This window comes from Heterodontus francisci, chromosome 26 (genome assembly GCF_036365525.1).
Source record: "Heterodontus francisci isolate sHetFra1 chromosome 26, sHetFra1.hap1, whole genome shotgun sequence".
Lineage (NCBI taxonomy): Eukaryota > Metazoa > Chordata > Chondrichthyes > Heterodontiformes > Heterodontidae > Heterodontus > Heterodontus francisci.
Genome location: NC_090396.1, coordinates 41589409 through 41609395, shown reverse-complemented (window position 1 = coordinate 41609395; position 19987 = coordinate 41589409). Strand labels below are relative to the sequence as shown.

The 19987-nt window shown below is 44.2% G+C and overlaps 1 protein-coding gene across 6 annotated transcripts in view; it reads right to left on the bottom strand.

Annotated features, from left to right (window-relative positions):
* The window catches only part of tnrc6c1 (trinucleotide repeat containing adaptor 6C1), a 725104-nt gene that overhangs the window by 655984 nt on the left and 49133 nt on the right, over positions 1-19987 (bottom strand). For all 6 annotated transcript variants that reach the window (XM_068058110.1, XM_068058101.1, XM_068058104.1 and 3 more), the window contains exon 2: positions 9181-9228. The gene's annotated coding sequence lies outside the window, so the exon portion shown is untranslated. The remainder of the gene's footprint in view (positions 1-9180; positions 9229-19987) is intronic.

Here is a 19987-nt window from a genome sequence, read left to right as displayed (position 1 = left end):
TTGAATTATACCACACAGAAAAGAACAGAAGGCAGTTTGCAATTTAAGCTGGAACAAGCAAGTCTCTCTACTGGCTGGCTCTCTCTCGCCTTCTCCAAAGCCACTGGACCCATCGAAGACAAGTACACCTCAAGAGAGAAAAGACTCCGAAATCGAAACAAGTTGAAGCGTGAACTGGGCCCCAACGAATAGTAGGACTTACCGGCAACCAAAGACTCCACATTGAACTCAAAGGACAGTAAATAACTAACAGATATTGCCTCAAACTGTTCCCCTTTATTCTTTTCTACTTTTTTTGTCTCTATCTATGTGTGTTTATTGTGTATGCATGCTAGCATGGTCGTGTCGCATATTCGTAAACCAGATTAGAGTTTAAGGTTGACAAACGTCTACCTTTTTTGTTTAAATCTAAGGAAACCTGTCTGATTTCTTTGCCTTACAACTGGAGCAGTGAACAAGGATTCACTGAATGGGGAACTAAAACACTATTTCTAAAATTAAACCCCGTTATGGTTAAATCAGGCAAAGGCTGAGAGGGAACCCTTGGACCCCTTCTCACCTGGTCGTAACAGGTGGATTTTTAAATACTTCCCTTTGAAATTTCTCCCCTTGCAAAAATGCTGCTTTGATGTCAATGGACCTACATTCCTATTAGTGTGTCGCTAAAAGGGCTAGGAAAATCCTCAAACTTGCTTTTCCTGCTGTTGGGGAGTCCACTCTTAACTTCCTGGTTGCCTAGTCATTCCTCAAATCCCCGAGCTACAGGTTTGGCCTTCCCTTTATACGTACCATCGGAAGTACTTTCTCTGCACAGATCCAGCTATGGGACAATGCTGGTTGTCCTCTATCTAGCACCTCCGTGTATATACTAACCTCCCTCCAACTGTCAAGCTCTTTTTGCTTGGCATCCTTTATCAATTTACCATCTAACTTGTCAGTAACCACTCGAGTTTCTCTATCGTAAGGGCTCCTACATCTTGTGACGCCCCTCGCCTGCTATCTGGTTCTTACTCTAGTGAAACTACATCCCCTACTAGAGTTCCTACCCCTTTCTGGACTACTACTACTCAATCTGTACCTCCTACAACCAGAGGTCTTTTCACAAGTTTGTGACTTTTCCTTGGACTATGATCATCTTCAGGCTCACTGTTTGAACTTATTTTACGTTTTCTGGCCTTCCACAATTTCACTTCCTTCTGCCAATCTATAGATCTGATATCCTGTCCCTTGTCTTGCAAATTCAGCCAATGTTTGTCTTTCCCTGTGACCTTTCCTGCCCTTCCTATAATGGTGGCTTCCCCCCATTCACTAGTCCCTTCAGGCATATATGTCACTCTGGTCCCAACTTGCGGTAGTTGAACTTTGGGATAAATGACTTTATCTGGATCTTTGCTATCACATGGTTCCTTCTCGGTCAGCCCATTATCTGCCACAATCTGTTGCTCGTTAAGGTATGACATATGTGCATGCAAAGTACATGGTGCATCATCAGTGTCCATCATTTGTTCAGATTCTGTTAATGTATGATCAGTGCCAAAAAGCAGTGAGCAATGTACTCTCATGGTTTGGTTGCCATGTTGCAAAATCACCGTTTTGCCATCAGTGCCTATCGCTTTTCCTGGGCCTCTCCATTTTTTCTGCCCTTCTCTTTTGTAATTCACCAAAACCCCAGCATCAAAATTCTTTTCTGATGGCCTGATCCGATACCTCAAAGCTCTCCTGATTTTTTCTGAAACCTCCACCTTAATAAATGCTCTTCTCCCTGCATGCATGGCATTTAAATGTACCGCAAATAATGAACTAATTGTAGTCCCCTCTAAAGCTGGGGGATGATCCCACATTACTGAAGGTAATTTTGGATTCCTGCCATAGACTAATTGATATGGGTTGTAGCCCCCAACCGTTTGAAGCGTGTTTTTCACATGTACTGCCCACGCCAGAGCAGTAGTCAATTTACAATTTGGCTGGTCTACTAAAAATTTTTGGAGCATTTCGTCAATCACGGCATAATTTCTCTCATAAATCCCATTACTAAAAGGACTTTCTGCTGCCATGAGCATTGCTACAATGTTCATATTTTCACACATACTCCTGAACTCATCATTGGCAAATTTTCCTCCACTGTCAGTTAGAAACCTAGCCGGTGCACCCCAGTCCTGTTCCTACCCACCTTTCCATTATCTTGTCCACAATTACTTTTTTGCCTTTACTGTCAACTACCATCGACAGACTGAATCCAGTTGCCATGTCTATAAAGCGTGGAATAAAAATGTTTTTTTCTTTATCCCATATCTTCAAGTCCATCCCTACGGTTTCATTAAAGTCCCTTGCTAATGGTAAACTCACTATGGGTCGCGATGGCGTCCTCCTGTATTTATTTTTACAGATATTATATTTTCTACTGATATCTTCAATACGTTTCTTGTAGACATCATCTACTACCCCTGCATCTTTTAACAGAATCTTCAACCTAGGACAAGATGGATGTGCAACCTGTCGATGTAGTTTTGAAATAATTTGCGTTTTCTCCATTAAATCCCTACCCCCGGATGCCATTAATATTTCTTTACCATTCTGCTTAGAGATGTTAGGTCTCGCTAAAGGAATACGATAATGTCCCGACTGTGTAAACCGCAAAGCTCCAGATTTCCCAAAGACAATTGCCTTATCATGTTCCATACGCAATTTCAACCAAGCCTTTTTCACAGATGGTTTATTTAACAGCAAAGGTATTTCACTGGATACTAGATCTGTACTAATAAAATGGTTTACCCCTGCTATTTTACACAAAATTACCACTCTTTTTAGTGATTTCAACGTGTTGTCATCCCTAAACCTGAAACAGGTAGAACGATCGGATTCTTTGATCTTATTTCAGTCTTCCTTACTTAAAGAATCCATATAGCACCTTAACCCATCCACTCCACATACTTTGGACGTACACCCACTGTCTAATACTGTGTAATTGAACGAATCTGTGACTAGGACACTCATTACTGGACTGAAGCTTCTTGTGACCAGTACAATTCCTTCTGATTGATCTGGAGCATCATCCTCACCTTCCGAACCTTCCACGTCATGTGTCATCTCAAAAACCCTGTTTTTCCTTTTTAGAAAATGCAATGCATAGTAATACTTTGAGTCACATTGGAAACATCTTGGACCACCCCTTGGTTATTTCTGAGATTCATCCTTCTGCCATAATTACCCAATTCCTGCCATCTGTTATAGCTGCCAAAAGAGTCTCTATCCTCATTCGTTTTGTGCGTGTTTGTCCTTTCGTACTGATGTCTGGGCCCCGTACTTGAGCGCCCTTGAAATGCTGCTAACATTGTACCCTCCACCTTCGGTGTCACCGCTAAAGAGCCCACCTGCGCCATGAAAGTGGCCAAAAAGGAATGTTTTCCCAAAAATGTTTTTTAGGGCGTCAGAAATCTGATCAAACAGCCTATCTTTTTCATTAAATCTAACTCCGGTTAATACCAAGAGCCTATCCATGTTCAATATCTGAGCACAATCCAACAATTTGAAGGCAAGTACTAGGAATTTCCAAGCAGAATCACCGCAATCTTGCATATAATCGGTTAAACTCCACAATATATTCTTCTATGGAAGAACTATCCCTTTTTCTAAATTTATAAAAGTCCGACCACACTTCATAGGCACTCAAGTCATCTTTCATATAAAATTTTATCCATTTATTTCAAGAGTTTGTCCAAACATGAGCCTCTAGCTCAGAGAACACTTTGCCCTGCTCTTGCTTCTGGCAGGAAGTGAAAGTGCAAGGGTTATTCCTTGCTTCCTTTTAGGTAAAGATGTAACCCGTGTCCAAATATCAACCTCATTCTTCCATTGATCGTAAGGTTCGGCTTCACAAAACAGCTGTGGAAAATCATATCCCGACACCTTACACTTGCTTTCAGTCATCTTTCTTCAAAAACAAAACTCCAATTCTAATCTCCTGCCTGAAAACAAATCTTAGTCTCCAAACTTCACTTTCAGACAACCATTCTCTGTTACCAATGTTAGAGAAATCTCCAAGCCTATTTGTGAAGAAGACACTGAGACTAGGATGCTTTGATGTAGATTGTTTATTGCTTGTCACAGAGCTTACGTCTGCTCTCCAAACAGAACCACCAGCCAGTGCTGGCTGGCTCTTCTTTATATATATATATATATATATATATACACTTGAATACAAATAAGTAATTAACACCTAACACCTGTTCACCCTATTATCTTGACCTCTCAGGTATTTATCATCCATTAACAGAACTTCCAACCCTAACAGCACCTGGAACTGCTGAATTATGTAGGCGTCATGGCTGCTTCTCCGGGAAGTGGCCACACACTTGCAGAAAATGTATTCGGTGATCGCAGACCCATTGAATGGAAGCCCTTCCTGTTGATGAAGGCAGCTGGCTGGTCCGTGGGAGCCTTGATGGCTACATGCATGCAATCAATGACACCTTGCACACAGCCCAATAGCCCGCTTGGCCTGAATTTCATGGTCGGACCAGTACCGAACATAGCTGCCAGCCCTTTTGAACAGGACATTGGTCACCACCTTGTTGCAGCAATGGGCTGCAGCATGGGAAACCCCACACATGTTCCCAGTGGATCCTTGGAAAGAGCCAGACACATACAAGTTGAGTGCCAGAGTGATCTTCAGGGCCACAAAGCCAACTTGTCCTGCAGCATGGCACAACAAGTCAATGACAGCTTCCCTGGATCGCCACAGTCTTTGCTGACACTGCCACTAAGACATTGGAGGCAGCTGAGGTGAGTTTGGTACACTCTCTGGCATAGGTATGCACTTCTTGTTGTGGATAGCTGCTGCCACTCTCCTCTTGGAGCTTCGCTGGTAGGCACAGCAACATCCTGGCCCTCCCTCCCTCTAAACTGCTGCTATGTGGCATGGGGGTCCACAAAGACAGGGTGTATGAGACCCATGCCAGTTGATCAGTAGCCTTCCTGAGTGCTGTTCTTGCAGAGACAAAGTTGCCTCGGCACCTATCCCTTTGCTAGCCCCCTCAGAATATGTGCTAATACCCCTCAGTGCCCACCCTTGCAGACAGCCCAGCACCCAAGAGATTACCCACCTGACCCTTGCACGAGAGATTGCCGATCGGTCCCTTGCACCCGAGATATAGCCCAGCCGTGCAGAGTGCCCAGCACTACATGGTTGACAATGGCTTCCGCTCCCCCCTCTTCTCTTATCTAATGCATCCCATAGCTGCCTTCCCATGCCATCACTGAGGCCTTGCCTCCGTGCTGCCACCTTTAAATGGCTGGGGATCAAAAGGCAGGGGATCCCCGCATGCTGTTGACTAAATTTAAAAGCCTCCATAAAATTGTGACCACTTCCATGCAAATGTATTAAAATGAACTGTTCCCTAATCTAAATTGCAGTCGTCCGCGTTGGGAATGGCAACACCGCCTTGGAGCTTTCCTGCCGCTGACAAAATTTGGAACCAACATCACGATGTTGGGTTTCTGGGGGAGCATGATTTTTCACCCCCCACCACCCAGCCTTTAATCCCGCTCCTTCTTGTTGTTGGACGACATTAACAGCAGACCACCTTAAGGAGCTGAAGGTTACTAGAGGAAGTGATGTCACATCACACACAACCAAGGAGTTGTGAGTCTAGCCCGACAAATGAGATGTGTTTAGATGTGGCTCATGCAGTAACTGTATCTATATCTATATCTGTATCTAGTTAAGTTATAATTTTTAAAAATGTTTTCTTTAGATATTACTTGTCGTCCGACAATAGTTCACATATTAAAGGAACAAGTAATATTACACTTCTGGACATACAAAATTCAGCCCTATGTTTATTTGTTCTCTCAAAAGACATCTGCAATTGACTGGCTACTACACCTTGGAACACTCTTCATTCAAAACAATCCTCGACAGGACCACTCCAGATTTGATAACAGATTGGCCTTCTGAGGACTTATGGACCTATAGTGTCCCAGACCCTGGACCTGAAAATTTTCAGACTTTGTGCGTGCTACATCTCAGCAAATGCATCTGTCTCTTTCTATCAGATGGTGATGGCTATTGTGTCCTATGCTAGAGACTGGGATGCAGAAAAGCCACCTTTGGAAAGGGGAAATAATCTGCATTTGAAGTGGTGCACCCTGGGGCGGTTGGGGTGGGGGGGTGTGGTGGGTGGTACTCAGGCTTGGCTAAAATTGCTATAATTTATACAGCAATTTGAAATATTGGATTTTTGTATTTAAAATTGCTATAATTGGTAGAAAGACTTTAATGTGCTTTGCAGTAAAAACTGGTTAGAGTGGGCTGTGATGAGGTGATGATCGGACAATACAGTGGACAGGAGGTCAAGACAGAGAAAACAAAGTTCACCTTTCTTTAAACAATCTGCTGGCGCCGCTTGCAAAAAATCAGATCATCCATGACTAATTTATCTGTAACTATGTACAGGTTGAAATGTCACAGGAATGAGAGATTGCCGATCTCTCATTCCTCTCCAGAACTTGCTGCGCCCCTAGCCAAGCTGTTCCAGTACAGCTACAACACTGGCATCTACCCTGCAATGTGGAAAATTGCCCAGGTATATCCTGTACACAAAAAGCAGGACATCCAACCCGGCCAATTACTGCCCCATCAGTCTACTCTCAATCATCAGTGAAGTGATGGAAAGTGTCATCAACAGTGCCATTAAGCGGCACATGCTTAGCAATAACCTGCTCAGTGATGCTCAGTTTGGGTTCCGCCAGGGCCACTCAGCTCCTGACCTCATTACAGCCTTGGTTCAAACATGGACAAAAGGGCTGAACTCAAGAGGTGAGGTGACAGTGACTGCCCTTGACATCAAGGCAGCATTTGACTGAGTATGGCATCAAAGAGCCCTAGCAAAACTGAGGTCAATGGGAATCAGGGGGAAAACCCTCCGCTGGCTGGATAGTCATACCTATCACAAATGAAGATGGTTGCGGTTGTTGGAGGTCAATCATCTCAGCTCCAGGACATCACTGCAGGGGATCCTCAGGGTAATGTCCTAGACCCAACCAAATTCAGCTGCTTCATCAATGACCTTCCTTCAATCATAAGGTCAGAAGTGGGGATGTTCGCTGATGATTGCACAATGTTCAGCACCATTCGTGACTCCTGATACCAAAGCAGTCCGTGTAGAAATGCAACAAGACTTGGACAATATCCAGGCTTGGGCTGATTAGTGGCAAGTAACATTCGCGCCACACAAGTGCCAGGCAATGACCATCTCCAACAAGAGAAACTTTAACCATATCCCCTTGACATTCAATGGCATCACCATCACTGAATCCCCCACTATCAACATCCTAGGGGCTACCATTGACCAGAAACTGAACTGGAGTAGCCATACAAATACCGTGGCTACAAGAGCAGGTCAGAGGCTAGTAATCCTGTGGCAAGTAACTCGCCTCCTGACTCCCCAAAGCCTGTCCACCATCTACAAGGCACAAGTCAGGAGTGTGATGGAATACTCTCCGCTTGTCTGGATGGGTGCAGCTCCAACAACACTCAAGAAGCTCGACACCATCCAGGACAAAGCAGCCCGCTTGATTGGCACCCCATCTACAAACATTCACTCACTCCACCACCGACGCACAGTGGCAGCAGTGTGTACCATCTAAAAGATGCACTGCAGCAACGCACCAAGGCTCCTTAGACAGCACCTTCCAAACTCGCAACCTCTACCAACTAGAAGAACAAGGGTAGCAAATGCATGGGAACACCACCACCTGCAAGTTCCCCTCCAAGTCACACACCATCCTGACTTGGAACTATATCGCCGTTCCTTCACTGCCACTGGGTCAAAATCCTGGTCTCCCTTCCTAACAGCACTGTGGGTGTACCTACCCCACATGGACTGCAGTGGTTCAAGAAGGCAGTTCATCACCACCTTCTCAAGGGTAATTAGGAATGGGCAATAAATGCTGGCCTGGCCAGCGATGCCCACATCCCATGAATTAATTTTTAAAAATGAGGAAAACGATGTAATTCTGAGTCACCTCTTAGTGGTCTGAGAGGACTTCCCTGTTTGCATATTTGCAAAATAAACTGCTGCTTGAATCACTTACAGCTGACCTGGACGTGTGGAGTGTCTTTAGAAACTCCACAACACATTGAAGCTTAAAAATTATGATAAATCATTTTATTAGGATAAGGAGCGAAAGATTAATAAAAGTCCTTGAAAGACCAGAAGGAAAAGGCATGGGACTTACTCGGAACACCAAGTAGCAGTAAGACTTAATAAATTAGCAAAATGAACAAAAAGAAAAAGCGGAAGAGAAACAAAGACAATGCTGTGTTATGTCAAAGCAATAATTTCAACAAAATACTCAGAACTCATCACGGGAAACAGTCTGAATGACTTGCTTTGTGGTTAGCATTTTAGTTTCAAACATGAGTTGACACATCAATGTTTAGTTAGCCTTGGTATTCAATTAAAGCCTTTGTTGCATTACATGCTGCAATTGATATTTTTAGTATAACTGTGTTTGGGCAGAATCCTGAATTTCACAGCTGCATAAGTGTGGCTCCATCTCAAGGAAAAGCATGGATTAGCTGTGTAAATTACATATGAATACATGACCCAGATCACTTGCATTATCACCCTTTCCAAACTGTACATACAGCAGCTTGAACGGATTTTGGAAAATAAATAACCAAAGGTTCTGTTTACTGAAAGGCAGTAATTTTTATACCCATTTAAAGCCAGTTGGCCTAAAGCACTCATGGCATTAGAGGTAACTTAGACTCTGCTAGTTCCACTTCATATTATTCCCACATGGCTTTAGAGAGCATCAATCGCTATTAAGGAGAAAGCAGAAAATCAGACTCAGTAAAAATGAAGAGCCAAAAAAGTCAATATCATAAACTGTCAACAACTTGTGGCAAATGCCAAGGCAAACTTGATTACCTTTTCTATTTCCTAAGTAGGATCCTGTTAGCTACATTGTTTCTCATGAAGGGGGCACATCACTAATGAAATACTTTTAAAACCTGGTGAGTTACATGAATTTTCCAACCCCAGCAGCATTACAGTTGGCCATAAATAGACATTACTGAGCTTTATTGGATCTATTCACAGCTACAGCTTGGCCCGTGCCAATGGTTTACTTTCAGAATTATACTCAGTCTGGAAAAATAAATGATTTTCTTACCTTCAGATCAGATTACTCTCCAAGAAATGTCCCCTTCTTTTTACAATACTGTAGAAGTAAAATATAATGGTTAAACTGCTAATCGTTAATAAAGGCTGATAAGGAGCATTGATAGAAAATGAACAATACATTTTTCTCAAAATTGCGGTGCTTGATAGTGCATCTTTCATGCCCTTTGAACAACAATGTGTAAAAGCCAGATGTGCATAGCTTTGGAAAGCCAACCACTATCACATACAGCAGTAAAGAAGTCATTTTGAAGCCTGTTTACCATTCAACTGCTTCAACTTAACATATTCTGGGGAATTCACTAATTTTTTTATGACGGGTCACATTCTTAAGTGGTGACTAATCAATTGGAGAGCTTGGCGGTGCCTCTAATTTTATCACACATGCTAGTGCAGGGGTTGGCGACCGTTTTTTTTACCTGAAGAGCCTTTTTTAAAAAGAAATTTGCCTAAAATACAAACTATCTGGAGCTGCAAGACAAAAAAAGATATAATTTTAAAAGATGGAGTAAAGGAATAAGCACAAATGAAGGTGATAAAATTGTTTATCAACGATCTAATGAACATTATGTAGTTATTTGACGCTGTAAACAGACAATTGCCCAACTTTTTCTGGCGCCTGTAAGAATATTAAACATAAATACTGAACAGTTCAATTACATTGTATCTGACTCAACAGGTCTTCATATAAAATTTGCATTTCCTTTATCTTTCTAAATTCTTGAAATCGACCAGCAAAGGCTTTTCATTTTATGTGTTATATTTTTTAAAAAACTTTAATTGATTAATTTGCCTTCTTAAAAAATTCTTTAAGCAGTGGAAAAATGTGCCAAAGCAACCTCCCCTATATTTTTTGCAACTAATTCTGATTTTCGGTCTAAACAGAGCACTTCTTCCAAAAGTGGCTCTTAATATTGCATACAAATAGCATGCATGCGAAGAAGTTGTTTGTTGCTAAACTAAATGTGAGGCACAGTCTCAGTCCTGTATTAACTCAGGAATGTTGGCTGAGCATAGTGCAATATCAGAGTCTGGTATTTATAGTAAAACTGCATCCTTTGATTTTCATTCAAACAACATTCTAATTTAAGTTAATCGAACCGCTCACTTGTTATCTATGGTGGCATAAATAGATATTTGAGCCTAGAGTTCTCATTGATTTTAACCAGTGCAATCCAGCTGAAATCAACTAAACCAGCATAAAAGCTCACAGGATTTTAAATGCAAGTTACGGCAAGCATAAGTCAAGCTTCTGCGATCTTTTACACAGGTCTAAGAATAACACAAGCCATGACCCCAGATCGAAATAATGAGCATGACGAGTTTCTGCCAATTGCAACTGTTCAACAAATGTTAATTTACTAAGAAACTGATTAGTATACATCAATGAAATGCTTGAGTATTTTTTTTTTAGTCATTTTCAATTATTTAGAATCAGGTTACTCAAAGGTGGAGGACTAGACACTCATTAAAAATGCTTATTTTTGATGATAAATCAATTTGCAGCTGTCTGAATAAAGCTGCACCAGGTTACCGTTCTTAAATACATCCACGAATATTTTTTAATGCAATGGAAAAAATAAACAATTATGTTCTATTACGTTGCCTGATTGGTCTGGTTCATGAACGATTTTTACCTTTTTTTTATTTGTTCGCGGGCGATGTGGGTCTCACTGGCTCAGCCAGCAATTATTGCCCATCCATAATTGCCCTTGAGAAGGTGGTGGTGAGCTGCTTTCTTGAACCGCAGCAGTCCATGAGGTGTAGGTACACCAACTGTTAGGAAGGGAGTTCCAGGATTTTGACCCAGTGACAGTGAAGAAATGGCGATATAGTTCCAAGTCAGGATGGTGTGTGACTTAGAGGGGAACTTGCAGGTGGTGGTGTTCCCATGCATCTGTTGCCCTCATCCTTCTAGTTGGTAGAGGTCATGGGTTTGGAAGGTGCTGTCGAAGGAACCTTGGTGCGTTGCTGCAGTGCATCTTATAGATGGTACACACTGCTGCCGCTGTGCATCGGTGGTGGAGCAAGTGAATGTTTGTGGATGGGGTGCCAATCAAGCAGGCTCTTTGGTCCTGATGGTGTCGAGCTTCTTGAGTGTTGTTGGAGCTGCACCCATCCAGGCAAGGGGAGAGTATTCCATCACACTCCTGATTTGTGCCTTGTAGTTGGTGGATTGGCTTTGGGAAGTCAGGAGTTGAGTTACTCACCGCAGGATTCCTAGCCTCTGACCTGTTCTTGTAGCCACGGTATTTATATGGCTACTCCAGTTCAGTTTCTGGTCAATGGTATCCCCCAGGATGTTGACAGTGGGAGATTCAGTGATCGTAATGCCATTGAATGTCAAGGGGAGATGGTTAGATTTTCTCTTGTTGGAGATGGTCATTGCCTGGCACTTGTGTGGCATGAATGTTACTTGCAACATATCAGCCCAAGCTTGGATATTGTCCAGATCTTGCTGCATTTCTACACGGACTGCTTCAGTATCTGAGGAGTCGAGAATGGTGCTGAACATTATGCAATCATCAGTGAACATCCCCACTCTGACCTTATAATAGAAGGAAGGTCATTGATGAAGCACTGAAGATGGTTGGGCCTAGGACACTAGCCCACAGGAACTCCTGCAGTGATGTCCTGGAGCTCAGATGATTAAGCTCCAACAACCACAACCATCTTCCTTTGCACTATGTATGACTCCAACCAGTGGAGAGTTTTTCCCCTGATTCCCATTGACTCCAGTTTTGCTCGGGCTACTTGATGCCATACTCGGTCAAATGCTGCCTTGATGTCAAGGACAGTCACTCTCACCTCACCTTTTGAGTTCCACTCTTTTGCCCATGTTTGAACCAAGGCTGTAATGAGATCAGGAGCTGAGTGGCCCTGGCGGAACGCAAACTGAGCGTCACTGAGAAGATTATTGCTGAGCAAGTGCCGCTTGATCTCACTGTCGATGACACCTTCCATCACTTTACTGATGATTGAGAGTCGACTGATCGGGCAATAATTGGCCGTGTTGGACTTTTCCTGCTTTTTTGTACAGAACATTCCTGGGCAATTTTTTATATTGCTGGGTAGATGCCAGTGTTGTAGCTGTACTGGAACAGCTCAACTAGAGGCACGGCAAGTTCTGGAGCATAGCTCTTCAGTACGATTACCGGAATGTTGTCAGGGCCCAGAGCCTTTGCTGTATTCAGTGCCTTCAGTCATTTCTTGATATCACATGGAGTGAATCGAATTGGCTGAAGACATGCATCTGTGATGCTAGGGGACTTCAGGAGGAGGCCGTGAAGGATCATCCACTCGGCACTTCTCGCTGAAGATTGTTGCAAATGCTTCAGTCTTATATTTTGCACTGATGTGCTGGGCTTCCCCATCAGTGAGATATTTGTTGAGCCACCTCCTCCAATTAGTTGTTTAATTGTCCACCAACATTCACGACTGGATGTGGCAGGACTGCAGAGCTTAGACCTGATCCGTTGGTTATAGAATCGCTTAGCTCTGTCTATCGCATGCTGCTTACGCTGTTTGGCATGCAAGTAGTCCTGGGTTGTAGCTTCACCAGCTTGACACCTCATTTTGAGATATGCCTGGTGCTGTTCCTGGCATGCCCTCCTGCATTGGACCAGGATTGGTCTCCTGGCTTGATGGTAATGGTACAGTGGGGGATAAGCTGGGCCATGAGGTTACAGATTGTGGTTGTGGACAATTCTGCTGCTGCTGATGGCCCACAGCGCCTCATGGATGCCTAGTTTTGCATTGCTAGATCTTAACAAAATCTATCCCATTTAGCACGTTGGTAGTGCCACACAACACGATGGAGGGTATCCTCAATGTGAAGACGAGACTTTGTCTCCACAAGGACTGTGCAGTGGTCACTCCTACCAATACTGTCATGGACAGATGCATCTGAAACAAGCATATTGGTGAGGATGAAGTGAAGTATATTTTTCCCTCTTGTTGGTTCCTCACCACCTGCCGTAGACCTAATCTAGCAGCTATGCTTAAGGACACATCCAGCTCAGTAAGTAGTGGTGCTACCGAGCCACTCTTGATGATGGACATTGAGGTCGCCCACCCAGAGTACATTCTGCACCTTTGCCAGCAACAATGCTTCCTCCAAGTGGTGTTCAACATGGAGGAGTACTGATTCATCAGCTGAGGGAGGGCGATAGGTGGTAATCAGCAGGAGGTTTCCTTGCCAATGTTTGACCTGAAGCTATGAGACTTCATGGGTCTGGAGTCGATGTTGAGGACTCCCAGGGCAACTCCCTCCTGACTGTATATCACTGTGCCGCCACCTCTGCTGGGTCGGTCCTGCTGATGGGGCAGGACATACCCGGGGATGGTGATGGCATTGTTTGGGACATTGTCAGGTATGATTCCGTGAGTATGATTAGATCAGGCTGTTGCTTGACTAGTCTGTGTGGCACCTCTACCAACTTTGGCACAAGCCCCCAGATGTTAGTCAGGAGGACTTTGCAGGGTTGACAGGGCTGGGTTTGTCATTGGCATTTCCAATGCCAAGGTCAATGCTGGGTGGTCCATCTGGTTTCATTCTTTATTGACTTCGTAGCGATTAGATAAATCTGAGTGGCTTGCTAGGCCATTTCAGAGAGCATTTCAGAGTTAACCATATTGCTTTTTTTTTGTTGAGGGGGCCTTTAACCATATTGTTGTGGGTCTGGAGTCACATGTAGGCCAGGTCAGGTATGGACAGCAGATTTCCTTCCCTAAAGGCCATTAGTGAACCAGATGGGTTTTTACAACAATCGACAATGGTTTTCATGGCCATCATTAGACTAGCTTTTTAATTCCAGATTTATTAATTGAATTCAAATTCCACCTTCTGCCGTGGTGGGATTTGAACCCATGGCTCCAGAGAAATACCCTGGGTGTCTGGGTTACCAGTTCAGTGATAATACCACTACGCCACTGCCTCCCCTGCAATTATGCAAATGAGTTTAGGCAAAACCTGAACAATAACTTCACTTCAGAAAAACAGTGCAATTTCAAGTGCAATTTGGACCTAGAATGCTCCTATGATGTTTATCAAGAATGGCAATTGCAGCTTTCAGTCTGATGACCTGCAGCATTTGTTCTAGTAACTGTTGTTCTGTTGAGACAAAGAAGTCACCTGGAGGAAATGCGCGCTCCGCCCAATAGGTGACAGTTCAACACACTTCTAATGATTTATATCAATTATCCAGGATCCCCTGGTGCTTCTTCATGGCTGAACAAATTGGTTTTATTTGAATGTGAAATGTGTCTTCACTGCTTCATTTCAGAAAGCTTTGGAAAGTATTGGGGCTAATTTACAGAAGCAGTATGAGAATTGGCAACCAAGGGTGAGTTTTGTTTCATTCATCATTGTGAACAAATTTAGCAAATTGTGTTGAAATTACAGGACTTTACTAAAGGCACAGTTGTCGCCCAAACAGTGCAGAATTTGTAACTATGCTACTTACTAAGTAGGAACTCAATGTTATGAGATTGAGGAACTCTTCCATATACCTGATGGAATTTGTTTTCCAAGTTACGGGAACGTATCATAGTTAAGATTGTATTTATATAGCACATTTAATGTAATAAAATGCCCCAAGGCGCTTCACAGGAGCATTATAAAAGAAGTATGACACTAAGCCACAAAAGCTTGGTCAAAGAGGTAGGTTTTAAGGAGTCCCTTAAAAGAGGGAGGAGAGGTGTAGGGAGGATATTCCAGAGCTAGGAGCCTAGGCAACTGAGGGCACAGCTAGCAATGGTGGAACGATTAAAATCAGGGATGCACAAGAGTCCAGAATTAGAGGAGCGCAGATATCTTGGAGGGTTGTGGGGCTGGAGCAGATTACAGAGATCGGGAGGGTCAAGGCCATGGAGGGATTTGAAAACAAGATGGGAATTTTAAAATCATGACGTTGCTTGACCGAGAGCTTGTGTAGGTCAGCGAGCGTAGAGGTGATAGGGGAACAGGTCAAGATATGGGCAGCAGAGTTTTGGTTGACCTCAAGTTTATGGAGAGTAGAATGTGGGAGACCAGCCAGAAGTGCTTTAGAATAGTCAAGTCTAAAGGTAATGAAGGCATGAATGAGGGTTTCAACAGCAGATGAGCTGAGACGGGTGCAGTGGGGAAATGTTACGGAGGTGGTAATAGGCGGTCTTAGGGATGGCGTGAATATGAGGTCGAAAACTACTTTCGGGGTCAAATATGACACTAAGGTTGCGAATAGACTGGCTTAATCTCAGACTGTTGCCAGAGAGAGGAATGGAGTTGGTAGCTATGGAACAGAGTTTGGAGTGGGGACCGAAGACAATGGCTTCAATCTTCCCAGTATTTAATTGGAGGAAATTTCTGCTCATCCAGTAGTAGACGTTGGATAAGCAGTCTGATAATTTAGCAACAGTGGAGGAGACGAGAGAATTGGTGGTGAGGTGGAGCTGGGTGCCATCAGCATACATGTGAAAACTAGCACTGCTTTCAGACGATGTCGCCGAGGGGCAGCACAGAGACGAGAAAGAGTGGCACAGTGGCGCAGTGGTTAGCACCGCAGCCTGAGAGCTCCAGCAACCCGGGTTCAGTTCTGGGTACTGCCTGTGCGGAGTTTGCAAGTTCTCCCTGTGACCACATGGGTTTCCGCCGGGTGCTCTGGTTTCCTCCTACAGCCAAAGACTTGCAGGTTGATAGGTAAATTGGCCATTGTAAATTGCCCCTAGTGTAGGTAGGTGGTAGGAGAATGGTGGGGATGTGGTAAAGAATATGGGGTTAATGTAGGATTAGTATAAATGGGTGGTTGTTGGTTGGCACAGACTTGGTGGGCCGAAGGGCCTGTTTCAGTGCTGTATCTCTAAATAAAATAAATAAATAAAAAAAACTACTCTGAATGGATACAGTAAAGGAATCTTGAAAACTTGTTTTTTCTCAATAATTAAGTTGTTGGTCTGAGAAAGTTTTGTCAATGTAATGAGTATTCGGAGTTTTTATCCATGTTCTTTTTTTATTCATTCATGGGATGTGGGCGTCGCTGGCTAGGCCAGCATTTATTGCCCATCCCTAATTGCCTTTGAGAAGGTGGTGGTGAGCTTCCTTCTTGAACCGCTGCAGTCCATGTGAGGTAGGTACACCAACTGTTGCTGTTAGTAAGGGAGTTCCAGGATTATGACCCAACGACAGTGAAGGAACGGCAATATAGTTCCAAGTCAGGATGGTGTGTGACTTAGAGGGGAACTTGCAGGTGGTGGTGTTCCCATGCATTTGCTGCCCTTGTCCTTCTAGTTGTTAGAGGTCGCGGATCTGGAAGGTACTGTCTAAGAAGCCTTGGTGCATTGCAGCAGTGCATCTTGTAGGTGGTACACACTGCTGCCACTGTGCGTCGGTGTTGGAGGGAGTGAGTGTTTGTGGATGGGGTGCAAATCAAGTGGACTGCTTTGTCCTGGATGGTGTCGAGCTTCTTGAATGTTGTTGGAGCTGCACCCATCCAGGCAAGTGGAGAGTATTCCATAACACTCCTGACTTGTGCCTTGTAGATGGTGGACAGGCTTTGGGGAGTCAGGAGATGAGTTACTCGCCACAGGATTCCTAGCCTCTGACCTGCTCTTGTAGCTACGGTATTTAAATGAATACTCCAGTTCAGCTTCTGGTCAATGGTAGCCCCTAGGATGTTGATAATGGGGGACTCAGTGATGGTAATGCCATTGAATGTCAAGGGGAGATGCTTAAATTCTCTCTTGTTGGAGATGGTCATTGCCTGGCACTTGTGTGGCGTGAATGTTACTTGCCACTTATCAGCCCAAGCCTGGATATTGTCCAGATCTTGTTGCATTTCTACATGGACTGCCTCAGAACATCCCCACTTCTGACCTTAGTAAGGTCATTGATGAAGCAGCTGAAGATGGTTGGGTCTAAGATACTACCATGAGGAACTCCTGCAGTGATGTCCTAGAGCTCAGATGATTGATGATTGAACAACCACAACCATCTTCCTTTACATTAGATATGACTGTGACTAGCAGAGAGTTTTCCCCGATTCCCATTGACTTCAGTTTTGCTAGGGCTCCTTGATGCCATACTCAGTCAAATGCTGCCTTGATGTCAAGGGCAGTCACTCTCATCTCATCTCTTGAGTTCAGCTCTTTTGTCCATGTTTGAACCAAGGCTGTAATGAGCTCAGGAGCTGAGTGGCCTTTTGTGGAACCAAAACTGAGCGTCACTGAGCAGGTTATTGCTAAGCAAGTGCCTGATGGCACTGTTGTTGACACTTTCCATCACTTTACTGATGATTGGGAGTAGACTGATGGGGCGGTAATTGGCCGGGTTGGACTTTTCCTGCTTTTTGTGTACAGGACATACCTGGGCAATTTTCCACATTGCTGGGTAGATGCCAGTGTTGTAGCTGTACTGGAACAGCTTGGCTGGGGGCGCAGCAAGTTCTGGAGCATAGGTTTTCAGTACTATTGCTGGTATATTGTCAGGACCCATAGCCTTTGCAGTATTCAGTGCCTTCAGTCATTTCTTGATATCATGCAGAGTGAATCGAATTGGCTGAAGTCTGGCACCTGTGATACTGGGGCATTCAGGAGGAGGCTGTGATGGATCATCAACTCGGCACTTTTGGCTGAAGATTGTTTCAAATGCTTCTGCCTTATCTTTCGCACTAATGTGCTGGGCTCCCCCCATCATTGAGGATGGGGATATTTGTGGAGCCACCTCTTCCAGTTAGTTGTTTAATTGTCCACCACCATTCACGGCTGGATGTGGCAGGACTGCAGAGCTTAGATCTAATCCGTTGGTTATGGGATCACTTAACTCTGTCCATTGCATGTTGCTAAAACAGTTTGGCATGCAAGTAGTCCTCTGTTGTAGCTTCATGACACCTCATTTTGAGCTATGCCTGGTGCTGCTCCTGGCATGCCCTCCTGTACTCTTCATTGAACCAGGGTTGGTCTCCTGGCTTGATGGTAATGGTAGAGTGAGGGACATGTCAGGCCATGAGGTCACAGATTGTGGTTGAGTACAATTCTGCTGCTGCTGATGCCCCACAGCACCTCATGGATGCCTAGTTTTGCATTGCTAGATCTGTTCGAAATCTATCCCATTTAGCACGGTGATAGTGCCACACAACACGATGGACGGTGTCCTCAATGTGAAGGCGGGACTTCGTCTCCACAAGGACTGTGTGGTGGTCACTCCTACCAATACTGTCATGGACAGATGCATCTGCGGCAGGCAATTTGGTGAGGATGTTTCTCCCTCTTGTTGGTTCCCTCACCACTTGCCGCAGACACAGTCTAGCAGATATGTCCTTTAGGACTCGGCCAGCTCAGTGAGTAGTGGTGCTACCGAGACACTCTTGCTGATGGACATTGAAGTCCCCCACCCAGACTGCATTCTGTACCCTTGCCACCCTCAGTGCTTCCTTCAAGTACTGTTCAACATGGAGGAGTAATGACTCATCAGCTGAGGGAGGGTGGGAGATGGTAATCAGCAGGAGGTTTCCTTGTCCATATTTGACCTGATGCCCATGAGACTTCATGGGGTCTGGAGTCAATGTTGAGGACTCCCAGGCCAACTCCCTCCCGACTGTATACCACTGTGCCGCCACCTCTGCTGGGTCTGTCCTGCCAGTGGGACAGGACATACCCGGGGATGGTGATGGCAGAGCCTGGGGCATTGTCTGTAAGTTATGATTCTGTGAGTATGACTATGTCAGGCTGTTGCTTGACTGGTCTGTGGGACAGCTCTCCCAACTTTGGCACAAGTCCCCAGATGTTAGTAAGGAGGACTTTGCAGGGTCGACAGGGCTGGGTTTGCAGTTGTCGTTCCCAGTGCCTAGGTCAATTCTTTTTATTGACTTCGTAGCGGTTAGAGACATTTGCTAGGCCATTTCAGAGGGTATGTAAGAGTCAACCATATTGCTGTTGGTCCGGAGTCACATGTAGGCCAGACCAGGTGAGGACAGCAGATTTCCTTCCCTGAAGGACATTAGTGAACCAGATGGGTCTTTACAACAATTGACAATGGTTTCATGGCCATCATTAGACTAGCTTTTTAATTCCAGCTTTTTTATTAATTGAGTTCAAATTCCACCTTCTGCTGTACTGAGATTTGAACCCTTGTCCTCAGAGCAATACCCTGGGTCTCTGGGTTACTAGTCCAGTGACAATACCACTATGCCACCGCCTCCCCATAAAGTCTACACAAAATTATTAATTGTAGGACATTCCCAAAAGGAAAGTGTGCTTATTATATAATGAGTCAACCTTCTGTGGCATTGCACTGGTAAATAAAGGCAATCTGTAGTCTTCAAGTGAAAGGAGATGAAAGGTGGCAAACATAAGAACATAAGAAATAGGAGCAGGAGTAGGCCATTCAGTACCTCAAGCCTGCTCTGTAGTTTCATTAAGATCATGGCTGATCTGATTGTGGCCTTAACTCCACTTTCCTGCCTGCACTCCCCCCACCCCCATAACCTTTGATTCCTTGTAGATCAAAAATCTGTCTAAGTCAGCCTTGAATATACTCAATGACCCAGCCTCCACTGTTCTCTGGGAAGAGACTTCCAAAGATTAGTGACCCTCTGAGAAAACAAATTCCTCCTTATCTCTGTCTTAAAAGTGAGACCCCTTATTTTGAAACTGTGGCCTCTAGTTCTATATTCCCCCACGAGGGGAAACATCCTCTCAGCATCTACCTTGTCAAGCCCCCTCAAAATCTTATATGTTTCAATAATATCACCTCACATTCTTCTAAATTCCAATGAATATAGGTTTAACATGCTCAACCTTTTCTCATAAGATAAACCCTTCAT